The following is a 26,704-nucleotide window of genomic DNA, read 5'->3' on the forward strand; positions in this document are numbered from 1 at the left end:
TTTTAGAAATTTTTGTTTAAAAAGTATTATAGAAATTTTTTTTGAAAAATTATTTCTACCAAATTTTTGTTGTAAATTTTTTCTTTAGGAATTTTTGTTGTGAATTTTTTCTTTAGAAATTTTTGTTTGTAAAATTTTTTGTATGGAAATTTTAATAGATAATGATGTTTGAAATTTTATTTTCTGCTATTTTTGTATAAAAATTTTGTTTGTAAATTTTTCTAAAGAAATTTCTTTAAAAACTTCTGTTTGGCAGTTTTTTTTCTCAAATTTTTATATAAATTTTGGTTAAAATATTTTGTCTATCAAATTTTTATATAAATTTTTGGTTAGAAATTTTTGCCATGCAAATTTTAATAAGAATTTCTGTTTAAAATTTTATTTCATGCAATTTTTTATAGAAATTATGTTTTACACTTTTTTCTATGCCGATTTGTATAGAAATATTTGTTTAAAAATTGTTTTATAGAAAATTTTGTCTGAAAATTTTGCAAATTTTAATAGAAATAGTTTGAAAACCGTTTCGAAGCAAATTTTTGCAGAAAGTTTTATTTAGAAATTTTTTCTTATCAAATTTTAATAGAAATTTCTGTTTAAAATTTTATTTTATTCAATTTTTTATTGAAATTAAGTTTTAAACTTTTTTCTGTTCACATTTTTATAGAAATATTTGGTTATATTTCAAATTCAAATTCAAAATACAAATATTCAAATTCAAAATCTAAAGAAATTTTTATAGAAAGTTTTGTTTGTAAATTTTTTTATTCAAATTTTTATATAAATTTTTGTTGGAAAACTTTCTAGAGAATTTTTCTTTAGACATTTTGGCTTGAAATTATATTTTATTCAATTTTTGTTTATAAAAGATTGTTGGACAATTTTTTAAATTTTTTTCATGCAATTTTTTTATTAAATTATTGTTTGTAAATTTTTTCTATGAGAAGTTTTGTAATTAGAAGTCAAAATATTTTTTTATTTAAATTTGTATAAACTTTGTTCAAAATTTTTATAAATAATTGAATTTCACTGGTTTTTAAATTTGAAACTTTTGAAAATCCTAATTCTTGTGAAAGAATAATAATGATTAACTAAAAAATCAGGAGAAAAATCATAAGGATAAAAATTGTAAAAAGAGAAAAACAGGGTAAAATGAAATGAACTTTTTGTTGCAATTTTAACTTTTTTTGTTTAGAAATTTTTAAGTTTGAAAATTTGTTGTTATTTTTACAATAATTATTACTAAAATTTAGTAAAAAAAATAGAAAAAATTACTAAAACCTATTTTGAAAATTATTAAAATTGAATTTATTTGTGTTTGCATTTTCAAACAAACATTAAAACTGAATTCGGAAATAAAAGACCAAATTAAAAAAAAAGAAAAAAGAAAGAGAATTTTTTTTCTATTCCACCAACTTTCTAAATCAATAGCATCTAAAATTAGTGAAGATGTTCAAAATTCAAATCTCGATCAGAAAGTAAAATAAGCAAAATAACAATGTTAAAATTCTCGAGCAGGGAAAGTGAAAGTTAAAAAATAAAAAGAACAAAAGGGTGAATAATATTGGCTGAGTGCCGCTTTTTAGAGATTTGTATCTTATTTGTTCGCTTTTGTATAATCAAGTAACTTTTGACAGTGCTTCTTTTTTCTAAGATGAAAACGAGTATAACACGTCTTATTCTTGTGATGTTCTAGTTTGATGCCCTGCGTGTGGAAGGATACGAGGAGGAGACCGTTGCATTTATTTCTTGGGTCGAAGTTGAAGGGAAGAAATCAAAAATGGATATACATAAGCGCGCAACCTAAAGAAAAGGAGAAGCAGCAAACTATAGAAAAAGAAGAAGAAGAAGAAGGATAGAAGAAGACCTTGCTGCAGAGATTCAAAAGAGATTCTCCAGAAGGGCTTCTTTTCGGTTGTCTCGCAGCTGTCCTTCGCCCTCTGCCTCCCTCTATCTCCCCCCTTGGGGTTTTTTCTTCTTTTCTTCAAAATCAAATATACCTACGACGACGACGACAGCAGGAGAAGTTTTAGGAGAGTCTCGAGGAGGAATAGAATAAACTTTTTTTTGGGGTAAGAAATAAATACATATATATTTTTATGTAGAATACGATTTACCGTTTTAGATTCGTCGCGTGGTACGAAGAAAATGTGTCAGGAATACTCATATAGTGATTCGAATGAGGGGGATATGGAAAAGTTTTCTTCAAAAAACCTTGGCCTAGGGTAAAATTGTTTTGTTGACTCTTCTTGATTCGCCCCCTCTTTTCGCTATAATAGGAATGAATCTATTACGTAATTCACTCATTTTTCTCTTTTCAAGTTTGTTTCCACAGTTGTGAAAATAGAATGTTCTTTTCTTAATAGGACATCCGGATTTTTTGCTGAAACATTTTTTTCTCTTCTAGATACATTTTTGGAATTATTTAAATTTTAGGAAAATAAAACGAACACCGATTTTTTTACAATTTTTAATATTCTTATTTTCATTTTTATTATTTTTGTATTTTTTTATTTACATTTTTATTTTTATTTTTATAATTTTAATTATTATTTCTATTTTATTGTGTTTTATTTTCAGTTTTATTATATTTTTTATTTATATTTTTATTTTATTTTTAATTTTTATTTGAATTTTTATTTTATTTTTTTATTTTTCATTTTTATTATTTTATTTTTAGTATTATATTCGAAGAAGCGGTTTCTAATAAAAATCTGACCCAACGTTTCGAAATCTAAACGATTTCCTCATCAGGGAGTCTTTAAAAATAAACAATAAACAAGAAGAATAAGAATTAACAAAATAAAAAAATGTGCCAAAAAGTAAAAACAACAGTTTATAAATTATAACGACAGATTTTAATTAAAAATATAAAAGATGTTTATTACCTATAATTGGAAATAATCTGTTCACTATATGAAGTTAGTTGCTGTTTGATTTTTTGATTCGTAACTATTGAAATAATTTTACTTTTTAAATGTTTTCAATTTTAAAATTAATCTACTAAAAATCATTGAATTCTTGCAAAGTATTTATAAAAAAATTTGACAATAATTGAATTAATTTCAAGAATTTTCTCAAAATTATTTCAATAATTGAATTCTTTCGAGAAAATTTAATTAAAATTGTATTGGAAATAATTAAATTGGTTTGAAAAATTTATTTAAATTTTCTTGAAAATAATGGAGTTTTTTAAAAATACTTTTTACTGAAAATTTTGAAAGTAATTGAAGATTTATTCATTTATTTTATGAAGATTTTATTTTAAGTTTTTAAAAAAATCTTGTTTATTTTTAATTGTAATTAATAATTTTCCTATTAAATTAAATATTAAAATTATTCATAGAAAATGAAATATTTTTAAACAATTTTATTAGAGTTTTAGTAAATAATTACATTTTTTTTTAAGAATTTCATTAAATTTCGTAAAAATAATTACATTTTTTAAAATAATTTTAATTGAAAATTTTGAAAATAATTGAAATTTACAGAGAATTTTATTAAAAACTTTTGAGAACAATTGAATTGTTTAGGAAATATTTTATTACAATTTTTAAAAATAATTGAACCTGTTAGAAAAATTGTATTAAAATTATCTTGAATATAATTGAATTTTATCCTAGAAGTTTGATTAAAATTGCATTGAAAATAATTGAATTTTTCAGAAGAATTTTATTATTTACAAAAATAATTGAATTCCTCCGAAACATTTTATTATTTATGAAAATAATTGATTTCCTTTAAAGAATTTTATTATTAATGAAAATATTTTAATTTTTTCGGTGATTTTTTTTATTTATGAAAATAATTGAATTCTTGTGGAGGATTTTCTTATTTATGAAAATAATTTAATTCTTAAGGAGGATTTTCTTATTTATGAAAATAATTAAAATGTTTCGAAGAATTTTATCTGAATTTTTTAAAATAATTGAATTTTTTTAAGAACGCGAATCTTAACTGAAAATGAAAAAGAAAACGAGGTTTTAAAGAATTTTTGCTTATTTGCAGTTTTGAATTAAAAAAGAAATTTATGTTTCCATGAAATAGAATTTTTCGCTGAGGCGAAAAATTCGATTTTATGGAAACATAAATCTCTGCTGTTAAAATTAATCCAATTTCACACAGAAAGAATTGAATTGTTTCGAAGAATTTTATCTGAATTTCTGAAAGTAATTGAATTTTTTAAAGGATTTTATTAACAATATTGAAAGTAATTATTTTTTTAAAAAGAATTTCATCAAAAGTGTAAAAAATAACTGAATTTATATTAAGATTCTTGAAAATAATCCAATTAAATTAATATTTTTAAAAATAATTGTATTCTTTCGAGAAATTTTATTAAAATTGTATTGAAAATAATTGAATTGCTCTAAAAAATATTATTATTAACTTTTGAAATTAAAACAATTTGTGATATTGCAGTTATTTGTCGCAGGCGATTCGTGCCTAAAATCCGAAAACAATGATTTCTTCATGAATAATAATTGTAAGGAATGAAGAATAGAGAGAGATTTGGCTTAAAACTCGGTCAGATTCGAAAAAAGGTTGATAAAGCTGGTGTTGTTGGAGACGACAGATTGCCTGCTGCCGCACTTTCTGCCGCTACACGACTGACTCCTTGGAATCAGAGATTTCAGGCCAGAAGGTCTGCTTTTATCGACGAAAGTAGAGGGTTGCCGAAAAAAATATAATAGAAAATCTGGTTTATGGGACGCCGTCTTATTATATTTTTCTAACGTTCATTACAGCCAGGAAGTTCGTTATTTATTAAGAGGAGAATATTCTTCATCCTTTTTGAATCTTTATAAATCCTCTGCATATAGAAACGCACTCATCTATATACTAAAACCTACTATTTATTATTTTTTTTACAATTTGCCACTATTTGCATACTTGACACTAAAAGCTACTTTTTTCTCTTCTTTTTTTTTGAGAATTTGCACCACTTTAAATTCGCTAATAGTTTTTTTTTAAATTTCTTAAATAATTCTAACAGTTTGCAAGAAAAACTTATATCTTTCCAAAAATTTCGAAAGTTTCTTCTTCATTTTTGTAAGGGAATTATTCTGAAATTTTTTTACTATATGTGAGTAGACGAACCGTAAGCAGATCTATTTTCGATAATATGTGCGTTTAAAAATGATAAATAACGGTCTCTGGATATAGAACAGACAACCCTTTTTCAGGGACTTGATCCGTGTACAAGTAGACACCCGGAAGAACTCTTCTTCCGTTCCGTCTGGTATGCGATCGCTTTTGTTTCCATCTGTTGTTGAGGAAAAAAAAGAATTTTTTTTTGGCAGAAATGCCAATTGTAATTATTCTCCTTCGAATTCCAAGAAGGTCGAAAACACCTTCACCTTCATTAAGGACACGTTAATTTTTATCAGACGAACTTCCCCAACGCCTTTTTTCCCAACTGTTCGCTTTTGGTTCAAGAAAAAAAAGAAACTGTAAACTTTTTTTACAAATTTTTGCTTTAGGTAGGATCTTCAAAATCCTTATAAGGCTCTTTTCTGAAATTTTCGATTCGGTTATAGAAAAAAATAAATTAAACTTTTTTACAAAAATTATTCTTTTACAGGGTTGCCACTGGTCAATGAAGTTTGGAAATTCAGGGAAAAGTCAGGGATTTTTATTTAAAGTACAGGAAAAAATTAAATTCTTAGAATTCATAAGAAAATTCTGAATTTTGGTGCCTTTTTTGTTTTGCCTCGTGAATTATTAAATTATCACGAATTCTAATACAAAACCTTCATTTTTTTTCTATTTCCGACAAGAATGAATTTTTTAATATTATTTATAATAATTATTTTTTAATTGAAAAGTTTTAACGAAATTATCTTCATAAATAATAAAATTCTTCACTGAAATCCAATTATTTTTAAGATTTTTAATAAAATTCTTTGCAAAAATCAATTATTTTCATAAATAACAATATTCATCACACAAATTCAATTATTTTCATAACTAATAAAATGTTTCGGAGGAATTCAATTAATTTCAATATAATTTTAATAAAATTTCTCAAAAGAATAGAATTGTTTTTAAAAAATATTATTTAAATTCAATTATTTTCAAGAGTTTTAATAAAAATTCAATTATTTTCAAAAATTTAAATAAAATTCTTTGAAAAATTTTAAGTGGTTTTCAAAAGTTTTTCGCAATTCAATGATTTTCAATATTTTCTATTTTCATAAAATTTATCACAAAATTTAATTATTGAACAAAATTTTTTGACACAATTTGAACGAAAACATTCAATTATTTTCATAAAGAATAAAATTTCTTTTAGGAATTCAATTATTCTATAAAATAATAAAATTCTTTGCCATAATTCAATTATTTTCATAAATAACTTTTAAAACGTCGGAGAAAATCAATTATTTTCAAAAAATTAAAAATTTTTAGTAATTTTGCAAATGAATTCAATTATCTTAGTAAATTAAACAAAATTCTTCCCATAAAAAAATTTCAATAAAATTCTTGGCAGAATTTCAATTACTCAAAAAAAATTGAATAAAATTCTTCCCATGAATGCAATTATTTTCATAAATTATGATTTAAATTCTTCTCATAAATTTAATTACTTTAAAAATTTTAATAATCTTCTTAAAAAGTTTTCAATTATTTTTAATAATTGTGATAGAATTCTTTAATTCAATAAATTTCTGTCAAATTTTAATTAAATTTCTTAAAAGAAATTAATTATTTTCAAAAGTTGTTAATAAAATTCTTCATAAAAATTCAATTTTAAGAAACATTTAATTATTCAATAAATTATTTATTTTTGTATTTAAATAATTGAATTCTCGCAGAATTTTCTAATGAAAATTGATTTAAAAATTAATTTCAGTTAAAGTTTCAGATAATAATTGAATATTAAAAACATCAAAGAACGAGTTTTTTAAAATAGTTGAATTTTGAAAGGGTTTCGTATTAAAATCTTTGAAAATTTGAATTTTTCATACTTTTAACAATCAATTCTGCAAAATTAATTTTTTTTAAAAAGTTTAATTGAAATTTTTTTAAAAATTATTTCAAGTTTTTATTTTCTAATATCTATTTAAATGAAGAATTTCCGAATAGTCGATGAAATTTCATAAAATGGAATTGTAAGCAAATAGATTTGAAAATTCTCTAAAAACTTTTTCAAAAATTATTAAAAATAATTGATTAAAAGAAGAATTTTAGATAAAAATTTTAGAAAATAATAATTAAATTGAAATGATGAAAATAATTTTGAAAAAGTTACAGTAACAATATTTTTATAATATAAAATAATGATTTTATCACTCGGTCGTCTTTAATTGTTAGAATTTATTAAATTTTAAAAATATTTGAATTTAAATGTTTTGAAGAATTTCAATTCCTATGGAAAAATAATACAGATTAAATTTTTATTTAAAAAAGAAGTTATTGGTGTTTTCGAATAATTTTACAATTAAATTAAATAAACTTAAGAGAACATTTTTTTGAGAATCTAATAATTTTTAGAGTGAATCAGAATATTCTTTAGGGTCAGAGAAAAGGTCAAAATTTTGTCTGGAAATCAGGGATGAACAAAACTAAAATTTTGTGGCAACCCTGTTTTAGGGATCTTCAAAATCCCTAACGCCCTTTTCTCAACTCATTCGATTCGAATGAACAAAACTTTTTCACAAATTTTTGTTTTAGGATCTTCAAAATCCCTAATGTTCGATTCGGTTAAAGAAACAAAAAGTTTTCTTTTTTAGGATTTTCAAATAGTGAATGGTGAGGAAAGAGAGAGAGACAGAGAGAATCCTAATAGACGCTACGGCCATTCCTCTTCTTCGCGCAATTAACGTAAACATCGACTTGAAATACCGCCAATGTTGCTAGGAGAGAAGTTGTAATCCATGGCAGACACGTTCATGAAAGCTGGCAATTGCTATCATAAATTAAAGTTGGGTATGCAATTTTTGGAGCCAAACCACTCTCTTCTTCTTCTTCTTCTTCTTCTTCTTCTTCGTCTTCTTCCTATCGCAGCCAGTTATTGTTCAAAGAAGAAGACTTGTGGGTCTGTAGGTGGGGTTATAGTCGAGAAGCGAAAAAAAGAGAGAGATAGAGAGAGAGAGAGAGAGAAAAGAAGAGAAAAAAAAAAGAAAAGGTTCCTTTTATAACTTGGTGAGCATCGTCTTCAGGTGTCGACTATATAAAATGTGTTATACCGAAGAGAATCTGAATATTTCTTTCCTACACGGACTTTAATGACAATGGCAAATACCTGCACCTTCGACTAAAAGAACGTCTGCGACATGCCGTTATTTCCTCTCTCGCTTGCTCACAATCATGTAGCATTCTCTACATTTCATGAATTAACCATTCCACGACAAAAAGAAGAAAAAAAAACTCGCGGTCCTGGGAAAACGGTTTGAATTCGAGTTTGTCCTACCTTTATGTATATGTATATGTACATTTATACAGTGGCTGAATTGTCAAATGGTTCCAACAAATTATTCCATTCGAAATAACAATCAATCTGACGTGAGGCGCTGCTGATTCATATATGTGAATTGTAATTATTTCTTTTTCATTTTGAATATCAATGCTTGCTCATTGTAAATGGACAGTAAAATTTCATTTTCGAAAAAGGGAATTCCGTTTCTTTAGGCACGGAATAAACGCAAATAAAGCAAATATGCAAAATTTAAATTGTAGGAAAATAATAATAGAATGAAAATGAAGACAAAAATTTATTTTTAAATAACTCAAATCTTGATCAACTATCATAAAATAAATAAATTATTTAATGAATAATTTTACTTAAATATTTCAAAATTAATTCAATTTTAAAAGAGTTGTATTTACAATTTTCATAAATAAATGAACTTCAAACAGTTTCAATTTGAAATTTTCTAAAATTTCAATGTTGAATTAATTTAATTAAAAATTTTAATTAACTTAGATTTTTGAAAAATTTTAATGATTCATAATTTTCTAAAATTAGTTAATTTTTGTCATTATATGTTTAATTAATTCTTAAAAGTAATGGGTTTATAGAAGAATTTTAGTAAAAAACACTAAGAGAATTGAATTTTGAAGAAGTTACAAATGATTACAGAAATTTAATTATTTTCAAAAGTAATAAAATTCTTATCACAAAATTCAATTATGTTCAAAATTTACAAAAAAATCTCGACAAAATCCCAATTATTATCTTTAGAAATAAAAAAAACCTTTTTAAAAATTAAATTATTTTTCAAAAATTTTAATAAAATTCTTGGCAAAATTTAAATTATTTTCAAAAATTTTTCTCATTTCAATGATTTTCAATATCTACTATTTTCATAATATTTTGCAAAATAATCCCATTACTTAAAAAAGTTTAGATAAAATTCTATGCAAACGTTCAATTATTTTCATAAATAATAATACTCATTGTAGAAATTTAATTACTTTCAAAAATAATAAAATTCTTCGCAGAAATTCAATTACGTTATACAATTTTAAAAAATTGTTAAAATTTCAATTATTTTTCAAAATAATGAGATTTTTCTCCAAAATTCAATTATTTTCAAAATAATAAAATTTTCCAAAAGAATTCAATTATATAAAACAATTTTAATAAAATTCTACGCAAACATTTTTAATTATTTACATAAATAATAATAATCATTGCAGAAATTCAATTACTTTTAAAAAATAATAAAATTCTTCGCAGAAATCCAATTATTTAAAAAAATTATAAATTCCGTCGCAAAAATTCAATTATATTAAAAAATTTTTAAAAATTCTCGTCATTATTTCAAATACCTTTATAAATAATACGATTCTTCTTCAAAATTCAATTATTATTAAAAATTTTGATAAATTTCTTGGTAAAAATTCAATTTTTGTGTAAATAATAAAATTCTTCACAGAAATTAAATTATGTTCAAAAATTTTTAAAAATCCTCGTCAAAATTTCGATTATCTTTATAAATAATCAAAATTTTTCTCCAAAATTCTATAAAATTTAAAAATTTTAATAAAATTCTTTGCAAAATTTCAATTATTTAAACAAAATTTTCCTGAATTCAATGATATTCAATATCTACTATTTTAATTAAATTTTTCAAAAGAATTCAATTATTTTAAAAAAATGGTGATTAAAAATTCTAAGTGAACATTGAATTATTTTCAGAAATAATAAAACTCATCGCAAAATTTCAATTATTTTTAATACAATTTTAATCAAATTTTTTGAAAAATGTTACTATTCTAAAAAATTTTATTAAAATTTGTCAAATGAATTTAATTATTTAAAAATTTGTTAATAAAATTCTTTATAAGAATTCAATTTTAAGAAACATTCAATTATTCGAATAAATAATTTACTTTTGTATTTAAATAATTGAATTCTCGTAGAATTTTCTAATAAAAATTGATTTGAAAATGAATTTTAGTTTAAGTTTTAGATACTAATCGAATATGAAAATAATTTTTAAGAAGTTACAGTAACAATATTCTTATAATATAAAATAATGATTTTAACACTCGATCCTTTTTAATTATTATAAAACATAAAGAAACCGATCACTCCGAGTCGAAGACTCGGAGTAATCGATATCTTCATGTTTTATAACAATATTTTTAAAGTTTTTTTAATTTCAAAAAGGTTTGAATTTGAAATTTTTGAAAATCTGAATTTCTATGAAAAAATAATAATTAAATATTTAAAATATATAAAAAAGAAATTATTGTTTTCGAATATTTTTATAATTAAAAATATTCGTAAATAAATTTAACAGAACATTTTTTTCAATAAAATTTCTTCCTTTATTTTCTGATAATTCAAAAATTTTCAGTTTCATTTTCAATTAAATTTTCTAATTGACAAATATAATTTATAAACATTTTTTTTCTTTATTTTTAAAAAACTTTGAATTTTATTAAAACAATTGAAATTAAAAAATAGAATTGATGCATATTATTTCCTTATGAAAATTGAGAATTTTCTACAAAAATATTAAGAATGGATATATTTTTCATTTGTTAATCATAATTCTTTTTAAATTTTCTAATTTCTAATATTATTTTGAATCGTGAAAAATTAAATGTAAATTTTTGATTTGTCAAACAATATTTTTTAAAGTAAAAAAAAGCATACACAAAAACCAACTTCAAACTGCGAACAAAATTAATGAAAGAATACGAAGATTAATATTAGTTAATTTTGATTAATTTAAATTTCTTTTCTGATTTTCAGGTGGAAAAAATAAAGTCATCAGCAGTGGAGAAATAAAAAGAAGACACTTGGACAGCAGTGGAAAATGAAGCCAAAATAATTTGGACACCTTGCTTCGATTTATATTAGATACAATATATAGAGGGAATAAAAACATTAAGGCATGTGCACCATACCACGTGTTGATTTGATGCTGGTGCAATTTGAGTATCGCTGCCGCTGCTGCTGTTCACCAGCGTTTCATTTATATAAGCAGAAGGTGCTCGACGTTCCAATGTGGTAAAGTGAGACAGCTTGAATACGCCTAGGAGCAAGAGTCAAAACGAAAGACAGAGAGAAGAATATATATAGAGGGAGTTGAAATGGTCAGAGAATTGAAAGCAAAAGGGCGAGGTGGTGCAGGACTTGCAGATGGTGGAAATCTCGGGAATAAAGCCAGAAGGAGGGAAGGCAGCTTTTTTCGGGACTGAGGGGGTCAGAAGAGAAGGTGAGTAGCACCGGGCATCAAAAAATGCTTTAGTGTTAGTGTTGACGCTGATAGTGGTTGCCTCGATGCAACAGATGCCATGTTTCCCTTGGCACATGTGCTATCTATATATGCAATTGTCTCTCTCTCTTTTTTTCTACTTCTACTTTTCTATCTTTTTTCCTTCCATTTGGTAAAATAAAGAAGGAGAGAATTTACTTTTCTATCTTTTCTTCTTTAATCAAATTAAAAAAGAATAAATATTCTTTTCCATCTTTCTTTCTTCTTTAATCAAATTAAGAAATTATTTGATGGAATTCAATTGTTTACGATACAATTTTAATAAAATTCCTTGAGAGAATTTAATTTTTTAAATAAATTTTCATAAATTCTTTGCGGAAATTCAATTATTTTCGAAAATTGTAATAAAATTCTACATGAAATTGATTTATTTTCAATAGGTACAATTGTAATAATATTTGTCTAAAATTTTTTTAAGAATTCAATTATTTTCATAAATAATAAAACTCATTGCAAAATTTCAATTATTTTTAATACAAATTTTAATTAAATTCCTCGACAAAATTTAAATATTTTTCCAAAATTTGCATAAAATTCTGTAAAACAATTTTCCATAAAATTCCTCAAAACAGTTCAATTATTTCCAAAAAAATTTTATTATTCACTAAAATACTCGAATTCTTCTAAAAATGTTATTAAAATTTTTGAAAATAATTGAATTCTTGGCAAGAATTTTATTAAATTTTTAAAAATAATTGAATTGTTTTGAAGAATTTTTTGAAAATAATGTACTTTTTAAAATAATTTTTATTCAAAATTTTGAAAGTAATTGAATTTTATAAAGAATTCATTTTAAGTTTTTAAATTAATCGTGTTTATTGATAGGTAATTCTAAATATTAATAATTTTATTTTTAAATTTTATTAAAATTATTGATTATTGATAGAAAATTAAATTCTGTTAAACAATTTAATTAGGTTTTTCGTAAATAAATAAATTTGACGATTTTCTTTCAGTTTCTTGAAAATAATAAAGTTTTTTTTAAATATTTTTAACTGAAAATTCTCAGAACTTCTGAAAGTAATTGATTTTTTTAGAAACATTTTATAACAATGTTTAAAAATAATTGAACCCGTTCGAGAAATTTTATTCAAATTTTAATGGAAATAATTGAATTCCTGCGACAAATTTGATTATTTATTCCGCATGAACGAAATCCAAAATTGAAAAATTGAAAAAATGAAAAAAGGTCATCAAAAAATTTTTTTCCCTCTCTTTGCAATGAAAATGAAGAAATAAATTTAAGAATTCGGTTTTTCAAATTTTTCATAATTTTTGATAATTTTAGATTTTTTACCAAAATGTCGAGAATTATTAAATAAGTAAAGTGTTTTTGTAGAGCCCATAAATAATGAAGCTAATTGTCATAAAAGAGAAGAAAAATTGTTGAATTTTAGGAAATTCGGTTTTTCGATTTTTTGATAATTTTTAATAATTTAAAATTTTTTACCAAAGAGTCGAGACTATTTAATAAGTAAAGTAATTTCCAAAAGCACAAAAATAATGAAGCTAAATCCCATAAAAGAGAAGAAAAAATGTTGAATTTTAAGAAATTCGGATTTTTGAATTTTTTCGAATTTTTGATAATTTTAGATTTTTTACCAAAGAGTCAAGACAATTTAATAAGTAAAGTATTTTCCAAAAGCACAAAAATAATAAAGCTAAATCCCATAAAAGAGAAGAAAAAATGTAGAATTTTAAGAAATTCGGATTTTTGAATTTTTGATAATTTTTAATAATTTTAAATTTTTTACCAAAGGCAAGAGACTATTGAATAAGTAAAGTATTTTCCAAAAGCACAAAAATAATGAAGCTAAATCCCATAAAAGAGAAGAAAAAATGTTGAATTTTAAGAAATTCGGATTTTTGAATTTTTTCGAATTTTTGATAATTTTAGATTTTTTACTAAAGAGTCGAGACAATTTAATAAGTAAAGTATTTTTCAAAAGCACAAAAATAACGAAGCTAAATCCCATAAAAGAGAAGAAAAAATGTAGAATTTTAAGAAATTCGGATTTTTGAATTTTTGATAATTTTTAATAATTTTAAATTTTTTACCAAAGGCAAGAGACTATTGAATAAGTAAAGTATTTTCCAAAAGCACAAAAATAATGAAGCTAAATCCCATAAAAGAGAAGAAAAAATGTTGAATTTTAAGAAATTCGGATTTTTGAATTTTTTCGAATTTTTGATAATTTTAGATTTTTTCCCAAAGAGTCGAGACTATTAAATAAGTAAAGTATTTTCCAAAAGCACAAAAATAATGAAGCTAAATCCAATAAAAGAGAGGAAAAAATGATGAATTATAAGAAAATCGGATTTTTGAATTTTTTCGAATTTTTGATAATTTTTGATTTTTTACCAAAGAGTCGAGACTATTAAATAAGTAAAGTATTTTCCAAAAGCACAAAAATAACGAAGCTAAATTCTATAAAAGAGAGGAAAAAATGTTGAATTTTAAGAAATTCGGATTTTTGAATTTTTGATAATTTTCGGTAATTTTAGATTTTTTACCAAAGAGTCGAGACTATTTAATAAGTAAAGTATTTTCCAAGAGCACAAAAATAATAAAGCTTAATTCCATAAAAGAGTAGAAAAACTATTGAATTTTAAGAAATTTGGTTTTTCGAATTTTTGATCATTTTTGATAATTTTAGATTTTTTACCAAAGGGTGGAGACAAAAAAATAAGTAAAGTGTTTTTGAAGAGCCCAAAAATACTGAAGCTAATTGCCATAAAAGAGTAGAAAAAATATTGAATTTTAGGAAACTTTGTTTTTCAAATTTTTGATAATTTTAGATTTTTTTTGAATAATTGTAATGAGACTTATGAATTTTGCTTTTAGTCAAAATTCTCAATTTATAGGTTTCTGATGGCGAACGGGTGGAGCTGCTGGCTGTTAAATTGGGAATTTTTAGAAAAAAAATTCATAAGTTCTATTATAATTATCCGAAAAATTGTTTCGGTGCTTAAATTGTTGCTGGGTTATTGCCCAAATAAATCAATTTTTCTAGGTATTAATGTTGAAAATAATTAACAAAAATAATTGATTCTGTATACTTAATTAATAAGTAAATGTTTTAAGTTTTGAATCTAAAATTATTCAAAAATTGATGTTCATTTTTGAAAATATAAATTCTTGTAATTTGCAAAATAACAATAAATGAAATTCCGAGCTTAATATTAGTCAGTTAATAATAATGTTTAATTATTTAGAAGTTAATTTATTATTTTTCCAGAGATGGATAAACCACCTTAACATCCAGAAGGAAAGAAGAATAATATACTTTTCTATCGTCTTTCCTTCTTTATTTTGGCTTAAGAAGAAGGGAAAGAAATAAATTGACTACTATATAGTAACCTTACCCCAATCATCAGTGACGTGTCCTTCCCTTCGAGAACTCGACATACTCTATTTATCTCTGGCTAGCCCAATAGCCGTTTAACCCAAAAAGGAAACCCTTTCTTCGCCCTATATATTTCGCTTCCACCCTCTTCTTTCGCATTACTTTGTAATTTCCACTCTATATCGAACTATTCATCTAAAATTCACCCCTGTTTATCGTGTCGCTTTTTATATACATTTGTATATTCGCCCTAGAAACGTACAGGTGCATTTTTGACCTTGCGTCCAGACGAAAGAGTTTTTTTTTTATCTTTCATCTATTTTTTTCCACGTCCTAATCGTTTTTGTGCTCTTTCTTCTAAATGATCATTATGTCATTTGTTAAAATTTTCTTAATGCGGCTGTTTTCTTCAGAATGTTATGAATTATTTATAATTATGAAAAGGTGGATCAATTTTCATTTATTAGCTTTGAAAAATGGTTTTCATGCTCTGTTAAAAAAAGGGGGAGAAATTTTAGTGTATACACACGAGTTTATTAAATTTCAATTTATTAAATTCTAATTATTCAACTTCAATTTATTATATTTTTTTTAGTAAATTTTAATTTACTAAATTCTAATTTATTAAATTTCAATTTACTAAATTCTGATTTATTAAATTTCAATTTACTAAATTCTGATTCATTAAATTTTAATAATGTTGAAGGTAGAAATTAAAAGTAAACTATAAAGTAATTTTTAGTTTTTCAACTTTGGAATTTCGCCTGGAATTTTTTTCCTTTAACTTTTATTTTGAAATTTTCGAACCCCGATCAAATGATGTATAACAAATTTTTTATGGTTTATTTATACAGAAAATCTCTCTTTTATATAAAAAAAAAATATCGCATATGTAAAGTATAAAAAAAAATCAGTTCAACTTTCTTGTCACTCAATAAAGATTGCATATATTTAGAGAAGCATGTCTGCCAGAACAATATATCCCTCGCGATCAACGATCTTTATCGATCTGATATTAAAATCAGAATGTAAATTATATTACTGGTAATTACGTACATCCTGCAGATGCACTTGGTAGACATTCGAACGTGGTGAAAGTTTTGAAAATGGGTCGCACTTTTTTCACAGCTGTGATTTTTTTCCGCTGAGATTTATCAAGTTTTTTTTTCTTCGCCTTTTTTTCACTTCTTCCAGGTAGAGATTTAACGGTGGTGTTAAAATATTTCATTCCACGCGAAAGTCGCTTACGAAACGGCCGCTTCGGAGTTCTAATTATTGATTTTTTAATTTGCGAAAAAAAATTTGTTTCATTAATTAATTCTTCTCTCAATAATTATATATAGGTATTTTTAAATTTTGTCTAGAAAATGTCTAATTAAAATGGATGTAAATTTAATATATCAGGGTTGCTAGAAAAATTTAATTTTTCCTTGATTTTTACGCAAAATTTTGTACTTTTTTCCTGACACTAAACAATTCAACAAATTATAAAAATATAATTATGAAACATGAAGAAATCGATTACTCCGAGTCTTCGACTCGGAGTGATCGATTTCTTCATTTTTTATAATTATTTAAATTTTCCATAAAATTTTTCAAATAAAATTAAATTATTCACCAAAATTCTAATAAAATCCTCCGCAAAAATTCAATTATTTTTACAAGTAATTTCTCGAAAAATGTAATTATTTTCAAAAAGTTTTGGAAAATTTTTTACGGGAATTCAATTACTTTTCAAAGTAATGAAATTCTTCGCTGAAATTCAAATATTTTGAAAATCTAGGTATGTACTATTTTAATAACATTTCTCAAAAGAATTCAATTATTTTAAAAAATAGATAAATAGATAAAATTCTTCGAAACAATTCAATTCTTTCTTTGTGAAAATGGATTAATTTTTACAGCAGAAATTCATTTACAAACAAAATAAATTTCTTTTTTAATTCGAAACTACAAAGAAGCAAAAATTCTTTAAAACCTCGTTTTCTTTTTCATTTTTAGTAAAGATTCGCGTTCTTCAAAAAATTCAATTATTTTCAAAAATTCAAATAAAATTCTTCAAAAACATTCCAATAATTTTTATGAATTGTAAAATCCTCCGAAAGAATTCAATTATTTTCCAAAATAATAAAATTCTTCACTGGATTTCAATTATTATTTTTTATACAATTTTAAATAAATTCCTCTAAATATGTAATTATACTTTCAAAAATTTTTGGAAAATTTTTTTCCAAGAATTCAATTACTTTTTATAAATAGTGAAATTCTTCGCTGAAATTCAAATATTTTCAAAATATACTATTTTAATAAAATTTCTCAACAAAATTTAATTATTTTGATATAAATAATAAATCGATTATTCGGAAATTCTTAAATTAAATATATTATAAGAAAATAAAAACTACAAATAATTGTAGAAAAAAAATCAAATAAACTTTTTCAAAAAAAAATTAATTCTACAGAATTATTAGTTAAAAGTATAAAAAATTTAGATTTTCAAAGATTTTAATTTGAAACCTTCTCAAAATTCAATTATTTTTCAATTATTTTTTTTTGTATTCGAAAATTTTACAAGAATTTAATTAATTAAATACAAAAAAAAAATTATTGATTAATTGATTGTTTCTTAAATATGAATTCTCATAAAGAATTTTAATAAAATTTTTAAGAATAATTACTTTTTCGAGGAATTTGATTATAATTGTATTAAAAAGTAATTGAAATTGAGCGATGAGTTTTATTAATTTTAAAAATAATTGAATTCTTAAAAAGAATTTTATTATTTATGAAAATCATTGAATTATTGCGAAGAAGTTTATAAAAAATTCGTAAATAATTAAACTCCTGTAAAATATTTGTTATTTATGAAAGTAATTGAAATTTTGCAAAGAATTTTATTAATATTTTTTTAAATAATTGAATTCCCGTAAAAAATTGTATTGTTTGTAAAAATAATTGAATTCTTACAAAGAAATTTATTTCATTTTATTTTATTTAATGAAAACGTTAAAATTGTAAAGTATTTTATTACTTCTCAAAAAAATTGAATTCTTCTAATAAATTTTGATATTTATCAAAATAATTGGATTTTGAAAAAGAATTTTATTAAAATTCCTCAAAAAAATTGATTTTATGAGAGGAATTTTTTTATTTAACAAAAATAATTGAATTCTTTTGCAGAATTACTTAAAAATGTTTGAAAATAATTGATTTTCTGCGACGAATTAAAAGTTATTTATGAAAATAATTGAATTATTGCTACGAATTTTATCATTTTATTGAATAATTGAATAATTGAATTTAAATAATATTTTTTAAAAATAATTGTTTTCTTTCGAGAAATATTATTAAAGTTATATTGAAAATAATTGAATTTCTTCGAAACATTTTATTATTTATGAAAATAATTGAATTTCTTTGAAGAATTTTATTATTTATGAAAATATTTTAATTATTGCGATTAATTTTTTTATTTATGAAAATAATTAATTGAATTCTTGAGGAGGATTTTACAATTTATAAAAATAATTGGAATGTTTCGAAGAATTTTATCTGAATTTTTGAAAATAATAAAATTTTTTGAAGGACGCGAATCTTAACTGAAAATGAAAAAGACAACGAGGGTTTTAAAGAATTTTTGCTTCTTTGCAGTTTTGAATTAAAAAAGAAATTTATTTTCCCACAAAATAGTATTTTTCACTGTGGCGAAAAATTCTATTTTGTGGGTAAATAAATTTCTGCTGTTAAAATTAATCCATTTTCACAAAGAAAAAATTTAATTGTTTCGAAGAATTTTATCTAAATTTTTTAAAATAATTGAATTTTTTAAAGGATTAATGATTAAAAATTTTGAAGATAATGATTTTTTAGTGAAAAATGTTGCTATTTATAAAAGTAATTGAATTCTTGACGAGATATTCGTTGAAATTTTTTAAAATAATTGAATTTCAGTGAAGAATTTTGTTATTTATGAAGATAATGGTAAAGAGGCGCCTTTTTTGAAAATAGTAAAAAGAAATCTGAAATGTCCTACGATCTCCGAAACCTGATAATTCAAATTTAGAGCTAACAGGAGAAATATCGAAAAAATGACTGCTATTTTTTTCTGTATTTGCTTTGGAAAAATGTATAAAATTAATTACAGTAAAATCCCCTCAATATACTATTCGTCACGCAAAAAACGTTGTAATCCATCTGAATTTCTAATAAATTACATTCCCGCACTGTATAAACTAATCAACAAAAAAAAGGGAGTACGTATTGCTCTAAGGCTTATAGTTTTGCGGCCCGTTAAAAAAAATATATGCCCTTGCTTTCACAGCTGCAACATTGTCCTCAAATGTTGTCGAAAGAAATTATCACCGGACTCGTGCTCGATTTAAGTTTCTTTTAAAGCTCAGAGAGATTTTGGCTTGCAGTTACAAACGGAGCAAACATAACATGTCTCTGGGTGCTGCTTTTTCATTTGGGGATTATCTTATGATCTCTCTAACTAAACTATTCTTACAAACTTTGCTTTTTTCTACATTTGCCTTCAGGTAATGCAGCTGCACTATATTTCCCATGCGTGTACACACACAATATTCATTGTTATTTATTTTCAAATATATATTTATATACATATTTATGTACATATGTACATATATTATATTATATATCAGGGTTGTCAGAAAAATTTTATTTTGATTTCTACTCAATTTATCTTGAATTTCAAACACAATTTTGGCTTTTTCTCGGTGATTCTAAAGAATATTCTGATTCACTCCAATTTACTCTAAAAGAAAATGTTTCTTATATACATTTATTTGTAAATATCTTCAATTGCAAAATTATTCGCAAGAACTATATTTTTTTTTTTAACTAATAATTATTATTTTTCCACAGGAATGTAATTTTTTAAAATAAATTCTAAACTAAATTCAAAACTCTAAAATTCAATTTTTTATACTTTGCAAACGCAATTCTTCGATTTAATTATTTTCTAAAATTTTAATAAAATTCTTCGAAACAAATTGAATTATTTTTATAAATAGTAAAATTCTTCGCAAGAATTCAATTTTTTTTATTAATAATAAAATTATTCTCATAAAAATGCAATTATTTTTAATACAATTTTTTATTTTAATAAAATTTCTAGGATGGATTTAATTATTCTCATAAATAATAAATTTCTTCACATGAATTCAATTATTCTGGCAAAAAATTCTCTTATTTAAAAAAAATTTAATAAAATTCTATAATTATTTTCATAAATAATAAAATTTGTCGCAGGAATTCAATTATTTTCATAAATAATAAAATATTTCGGGGGAATTCAATTATTTTGAATATAATTTTAATAAAATTTCTCGAAAGAAAACAATTATTTTAAAAAATATTATTTAAATTCGATTATTGGCAAGAATTTTATTATAAATTCAATTATTTTTTACACTTTTGATGAAATTCTTTTAAAAAAATAATTATTTTTAAAATTGTTAATAAAATTCCTTCAAAAAATTCAGATAAAATTCTTCGAAACAATTCAATTCTTTCTTTGTGAAAATGGATTAATTTTAACGGCAGAAATTTATTTACCCACAAAATAAATTTCTTTTTTAATTCAAAACTGCAAAGAAGCAAAAATTCTTTAAAACCTCATTTTCTTTTTCATTTTCAGTTAAGATTCGCGTTTTTCAAAAATTCAATTATGTTCAAAAATTCAGATAAAATTCTTCGAAACATTCCAATTATTTTTATAAATTGTAAAATCCTTCGAAAGAATTCAATTATTTTCAAAAATAAAAAAATTCATCGCAAAAATTAAAATATTTTCATTAATAATAAAATTGTTCAAAGGAATTCAATTATTTTCATAAATAATAAAATGTTTTGGGGGAATTTAATTATTTCCAATATAATTTAAGTAAAATTTCTCGAAAGAATACAATTATTTTTTAAAAATATTATTTAAATTCAATTATTTTCTAGAGTTTTAATAAAAATTAAATTATTTTCAATAATTCTGATAAAATTCTTCGAAACAATTCAATAATTTTTATAAATTTTAAAATTCTTGTCAAGAATTCAATTATTTTTGTAAATAATAAAATTCTTCTGAGAAATTAAATTATTTTCAATACAATTTTAATCAAATTTCTCTAACAAATTCAATTATTTTTAAGAATTGTAATAAAATTTTTCTAAACAATTTAATTGTTCTTAAAAGTTTTTAATAAAATTCTGTGTAAATTTTAATTATTTTCAAAATTATCAATTAAAATTATTTTTAAAAAATACATTATTTTTACGAGATTTAATGAAATTCTTAAAATAATGTAGGTATTTACTTACAAAAAATCGAATAAAACTGTTTAAAATAATTTAATTTTCTATCAATAATTTTAATACAATTTATTAGGAAAATTTCTAATTAAAATTATTAGCATACACGATTATTCTAAAAACTTAAAAAAAAATTCTTCATAAAATTCAATTACTTTCAAAATTTTCAGTAAAAATTATTAAAAAAAACTCCGTTATTTTCAAGAAAATTAAAATAAATTCTTCAAAGCAATTCAATTATTTTCAAGAATTTTAATAAAAATTTTGTCAAGAATTAAATTATTTTCAATACAATTTTAATTAATTAATTAATTCTGATATTTTCAATTTTTTTGATAAAATGCTTCAAGTTCATGTTATTATCGGCATACGAGAAAAATTAAATTTTCTGTAAATCGAAGGAAATGAAAAATAAATTTTTTTTTGAAACCTTTAAAAAAATAAAAAGACTTTCTTTACTTTTTGGTATTTTAGATCAACTAAAATTGCTTTTTTAGTTTTTTACTATTTTTTGGCGTCTTAAGATTGATCCGAATACTGAATTATTAAAAATTGAGCCACTAATTCACTTTAGTAGAATTATTCACTACTTTTCAGTAATAAGAAAAATTTTGTATTAGTAAAATATTCCTTTTTTGTTTAGTAATTTTAATTCTTTTTTACTAAAGTTTTATAGTAAAAATTTTACTAAAGTTATTTTGAAAAATGACTAGTAAAAAAATAGTAAGAATTACTCTAATATGAATTAGTGACTCAATTTTCATCAAATCAAATTTGAATTAGTGAAAATTGAGTCACTAATTCGTGAATTCACTAATCTCAAAAAACAGAAGACTAATAGTAAAAAATACGTACATTTAATATGTGAATTTTTATTGCCTCTTTACTAATTTCCTTTATTACATTTCAGATCGCAGAGTAGGTGAATTGATGGGGAAAAGGAAATATCGAGGATATTCGGCCCCACACACTACTATATATACAACGGATCCGCCCTTCACTGGTATGTAATATTTTATACTCGATCTTATATTAAAAGGTTTTAAAACCTGCATTAAGAAAAAAAGGGGATATAAGATTCGTGAGGAGGTTGTTTTTAGGAGAGCAAATGCGGCGGGCGTGAACTTGATGCGGCTCCACGTCTCTCTATAACAAAAGTAGCACTTTTTCTATACGTTTAAACTCATTCTCTATCTCTTTCTCTCTCTCTCTCAAAAAGAAGTAAATCGTGTGGTGCTACGCACCCGAATCAAAAAGGAGATTGAGAGTTATGACAGAGAGTTTTTTTTATAAGAGAAGGGCTATTTAACTATATAGGAATTTATATCTCAAAATCCAATATACACTCACACCTATTATTAACAAAAAATTTCTTATATATTTATTATTAGGAGAAAAAAGGTGTGATAAAATTAAAATACTGAAAATTTATCTCTAATTTTGTGAAATAATTGTTGGTTGTTTTATTGGTGTTGGGAAAATTAAGTATTTTGGGTATAATTATAGATATTCCAATTTTTGGAATTAACCAGGTGAACACTTTTTTTTCGATTAAGTTGTTAAAATGTTTAATAATCGTTTGATTTATGAATCTATAAAATATCGAAAGATTTTTTTGTTTTTAATAAGAAAATGGAAAATCTGGAATTATTTTTCTTTTTTGTTGAATAATTGCCGATTTTGAAATAAAGCAATCAAAATACTTTTTTGACTGCAATTTGAAAGTTTGGAGTGAGAAACAAATCTCTTTTTGAGTTACTGTAAAATTATTGAAATTTATTTTTTATACAAGAGGATAACGAAGTGAATTATATTTTTTTAATTATTATTATTATTATTGCTATTCCTTTTTTTTGAGAGATTTAGAGATAAATGTCGACAGCTTAGTAGAAGATAAAGTTTACAAATAATATTCTGCTAAATTTAGTTGGTAATTTTTACTAAAACTTAATTAAACAAATTTTTTTCTGCTTTTTTTCTACTTTTTTTAATTTTTTTTACTAAATAAAAATTAAATACTTATTTCGATTTAAAAAATTATTTCTTGCAAAATTAAATATTTATTTCGACTTAAAAAATTATTTTCCACAATCAAATACTTATTTGGTTTAAGAAAAATTATTTCACGAAAATAAATATTTATTTCGTCTTAAAAAAATATTTTCAGCAAACAAATATTTATTTTTTTAAGAAAAATTATTTCATCGAAAATTAAATATTTATTTCGACTTAAAAAATTATTTTCTGGAAAATTAAGTTTTCATTCGATAACAATAGTAAAAAATCCATTATTTAAATAAAATAATTTTTTTTTTGACTTAATACTTAAACGGTATAAATAAAAATTACCCTAATTTAGAATTCAGTCAAATGAAAAATTAGGAATAATAAAATTTTTCCCAAGAATTTCAGAGCTTCTTTGAATTAAAAGACCGCATTTCCGCGCAGCATTTTTTGACCCTTTTTTAATAAATAAAATAAAAAAATTAGTTGAAATTTTTGAATGTTTTATATCATTTCTGAAAAAAAGTTTTCTCTATAGAAATAAGGGTTTCCTCCCAAGGGAAGATTAAGGAAGTTATGGAGGATAATATAAAACAGGAAACTGAAATATACATAGAAAAAAAAAGAGAAAATTATCGTCTCAGGAAATAACGTATGACAAAACTGACAACTAAAAATAATGACATTTGTATAATAGTCCCACACAAAAAAATACAGATCCACAGCAGATATTGTCAGGGAATAAAGAGACGCGGGGAAAAAAATTCCACAATCAAAACGATTCTAAAACATTTTTTTAAATGAATCTAAAAAAAACTCTGATTTGTAAAGAGACAAAATAACCGTCAGAATATTTTTCTATATATCTACCATTTAAAACTTTCTTTTAATTTAACTTTTCTTTTTTCTTTCTTAGGATTTTTAATATTTCTGGAATTATTATTTTGAAAATAATAATTTTTTAAAAAAAATTTCATCAGAATGTCAAAAATAATTGAATTTTTATTAAAACTCTTGAAAATAATCGAATTTAATTAAAATTTCTAAAAATAATTGTATTGTTTCGAGAAATTGTATTAAAATTGTATCGAAAGTAATTGAATTCCTCCGAAACATTTTATTATTTATGAAAATAATTGAATTCCTTTGAAGAATTTTTTTTATTTATGAAAATATTTTAATTCTTGCGGAAAATTTTCTTATTTATGAAAATAATTGAATTCTTGCGGAGGATTTTTCAATTCATAAAAATAATTGAATTCTTTTGAAGAATTTTATCTGAATTTTTGAAAATAATTGAATTTTTTGAAGGAATTTTATTAAAAATTTTGAAACACGAGAAAAAAAATTGGAGATTCCTCACAATAATTACCAAAGTCGTCTACATACATCGGCTAATTAATTTTGCGGCAAATGAAAGTTCACCTCGAATGATCTTCAAAGCGTGGAAATTCTATGTTCGCGCGTTAGAAAGCCTGGCAAAATAGTTGTTGTTTACCGAAAGGAATCGATTTCTCGCTATATTTTTATTTTACAGAAAAAAAGAAAAGGAAAAAAAAAAAAATAGGAAACATCGCGCTTCGCGTCTAATTAGCTCGCGAATGATGTTTCGCCTCGTATGTGCACCCGCGCGCTATCATTTTCTCGCGCTCTTCCGATTCGCCATCAGCGTGACAACACATTTGCAAATCTAAAGGGAAATCGAGTTTACTTTGCGGATTTTATATGTTCAAGAGTGTGTAGATGGAATTTGTGTACACAGATACATCACTTGTATTACACGATATCTCGATTCCGTGAGATACATCGAAAACGTGCACAATTATAGGTGCAGAAATTAGTCACTAGTTGCTGATTCTGCGATAAGAAGGAGCAATGCAATAGAAAAAAATTTCCTGTTCCCTTTCCCGATTTTTCTCAAACTTTGTTTTCTAATTTTAGAATTTCTCAAAATTCTTGCGTCTTTCTGTCAAACTTTTACTATATTTTCAAAGTGAATTTTTGCTAAAATATACAATAGAAAAAATTTTCTCATTTTTCCTAAACTTTACACACAGATTTTTTAGATTTTAGCCAATTTTTGAAATTTCGGAAATTTTAGACAATAATAGATTCTTTATTTTTTATAGTTTTCAGAGAATTTGCATAGAAAAAATTGTTCACAATTTTTAATTAAAATAATTCGACCGCGCAATATCTCGCGTTGATCTGGATTAAAATATTTTTACGAACTGCGGGAATAAAGTGATTAACCTTTAAGCTTTGTTGCAAATCTCAATATATTTTATATCGTAAAGTCACCCGCATAGTATAAATTTCTAAGTTAACTTTCCCTCGATAAAGATAATTGTATTTTCTCTAGATTCGCTTTTAATCTTGTTCGTCATCTTCACAACATGAACACTCCACCAAACATCAATTTCCTATAATATAATTCAATTTACGGTATGATCAGACGCAATTTCGTTAAAGTTCCTCTTTCTCCCACTAATTATTTCCTAATCATTTTTTTTTTCGAAAACTCGACAAAATTAATTTATTAACTCTAATTTTTTATTTTTAAATTATTATTATTATTAATATTACTAGCAAATTTTACGCGCGCGGAACGTGATATTCAATTTATTATTGTTATGCAAATTACAAAATTTTTTATTTTGAAATAAAAATTGTTTAAAAATAATTTCATAATCAAAATTTATAAAATTCACTTATTAAGTACAAAATTAATTATATATTATCAAAAATTTTAATAAAATTTCACGAAAGAATTCAATTATTTTCTGAAATTTTAATAAATCCTTCTAAACAATTCAATTATTTTTTTAAACAGTTAAATCTTTACAAAAATTCAATGATTTTTAAAACAATTTTAATAAAATTCCTTCAAAAAATTCAATTATTTTCAAAAATTCAGATAAAATTCTTCAAAAGAATTCAATTATTTTTATGAATTGAAAAATCCTCCGCAAGAATTCAATTATTTTCATAATTAAGAAAATTCTTCCCAAAAATTAAAATATTTTCATAAATAAAAAAAATTCTTCAAAGGAATTCAATTATTTTCATAAATAGTAAAATCGTTTGCAGGAATTCAATTATTTTCAATACAATTTTAATACAATTTCTCGAAAGAATACAATTATTTAAAAAAAATATTATTTTAATACAATTATTTTCTATAGTTTTAATAAAAATTCAATTATTTTCAACAATTCTGATAACATTCTTCGAAACAATTCAATTATTTCATAAATTGTAAAATTCTTGGCAAGAATTCAATTATTTTTGTAA

The 26,704-nt window shown here is 22.7% G+C and overlaps 1 protein-coding gene across 7 annotated transcripts in view; it reads left to right on the forward strand.

Annotated features, from left to right (window-relative positions):
* LOC122510670 (neurogenic locus protein delta) overlaps positions 1 to 26,704 on the forward strand; it is a 233,644-nt gene that overhangs the window by 85,320 nt on the left and 121,620 nt on the right. For all 7 annotated transcript variants that reach the window (XM_043625479.1, XM_043625478.1, XM_043625483.1 and 4 more), the window contains 3 exons: positions 1,694 to 2,069; positions 11,210 to 11,675; positions 22,317 to 22,409. The gene's annotated coding sequence lies outside the window, so the exon portion shown is untranslated. The remainder of the gene's footprint in view (positions 1 to 1,693; positions 2,070 to 11,209; positions 11,676 to 22,316; positions 22,410 to 26,704) is intronic.

The sequence above is a fragment of the Leptopilina heterotoma genome, unplaced genomic scaffold (assembly GCF_015476425.1).
Source record: "Leptopilina heterotoma isolate Lh14 unplaced genomic scaffold, ASM1547642v1 Lhet_73, whole genome shotgun sequence".
Lineage (NCBI taxonomy): Eukaryota > Metazoa > Arthropoda > Insecta > Hymenoptera > Figitidae > Leptopilina > Leptopilina heterotoma.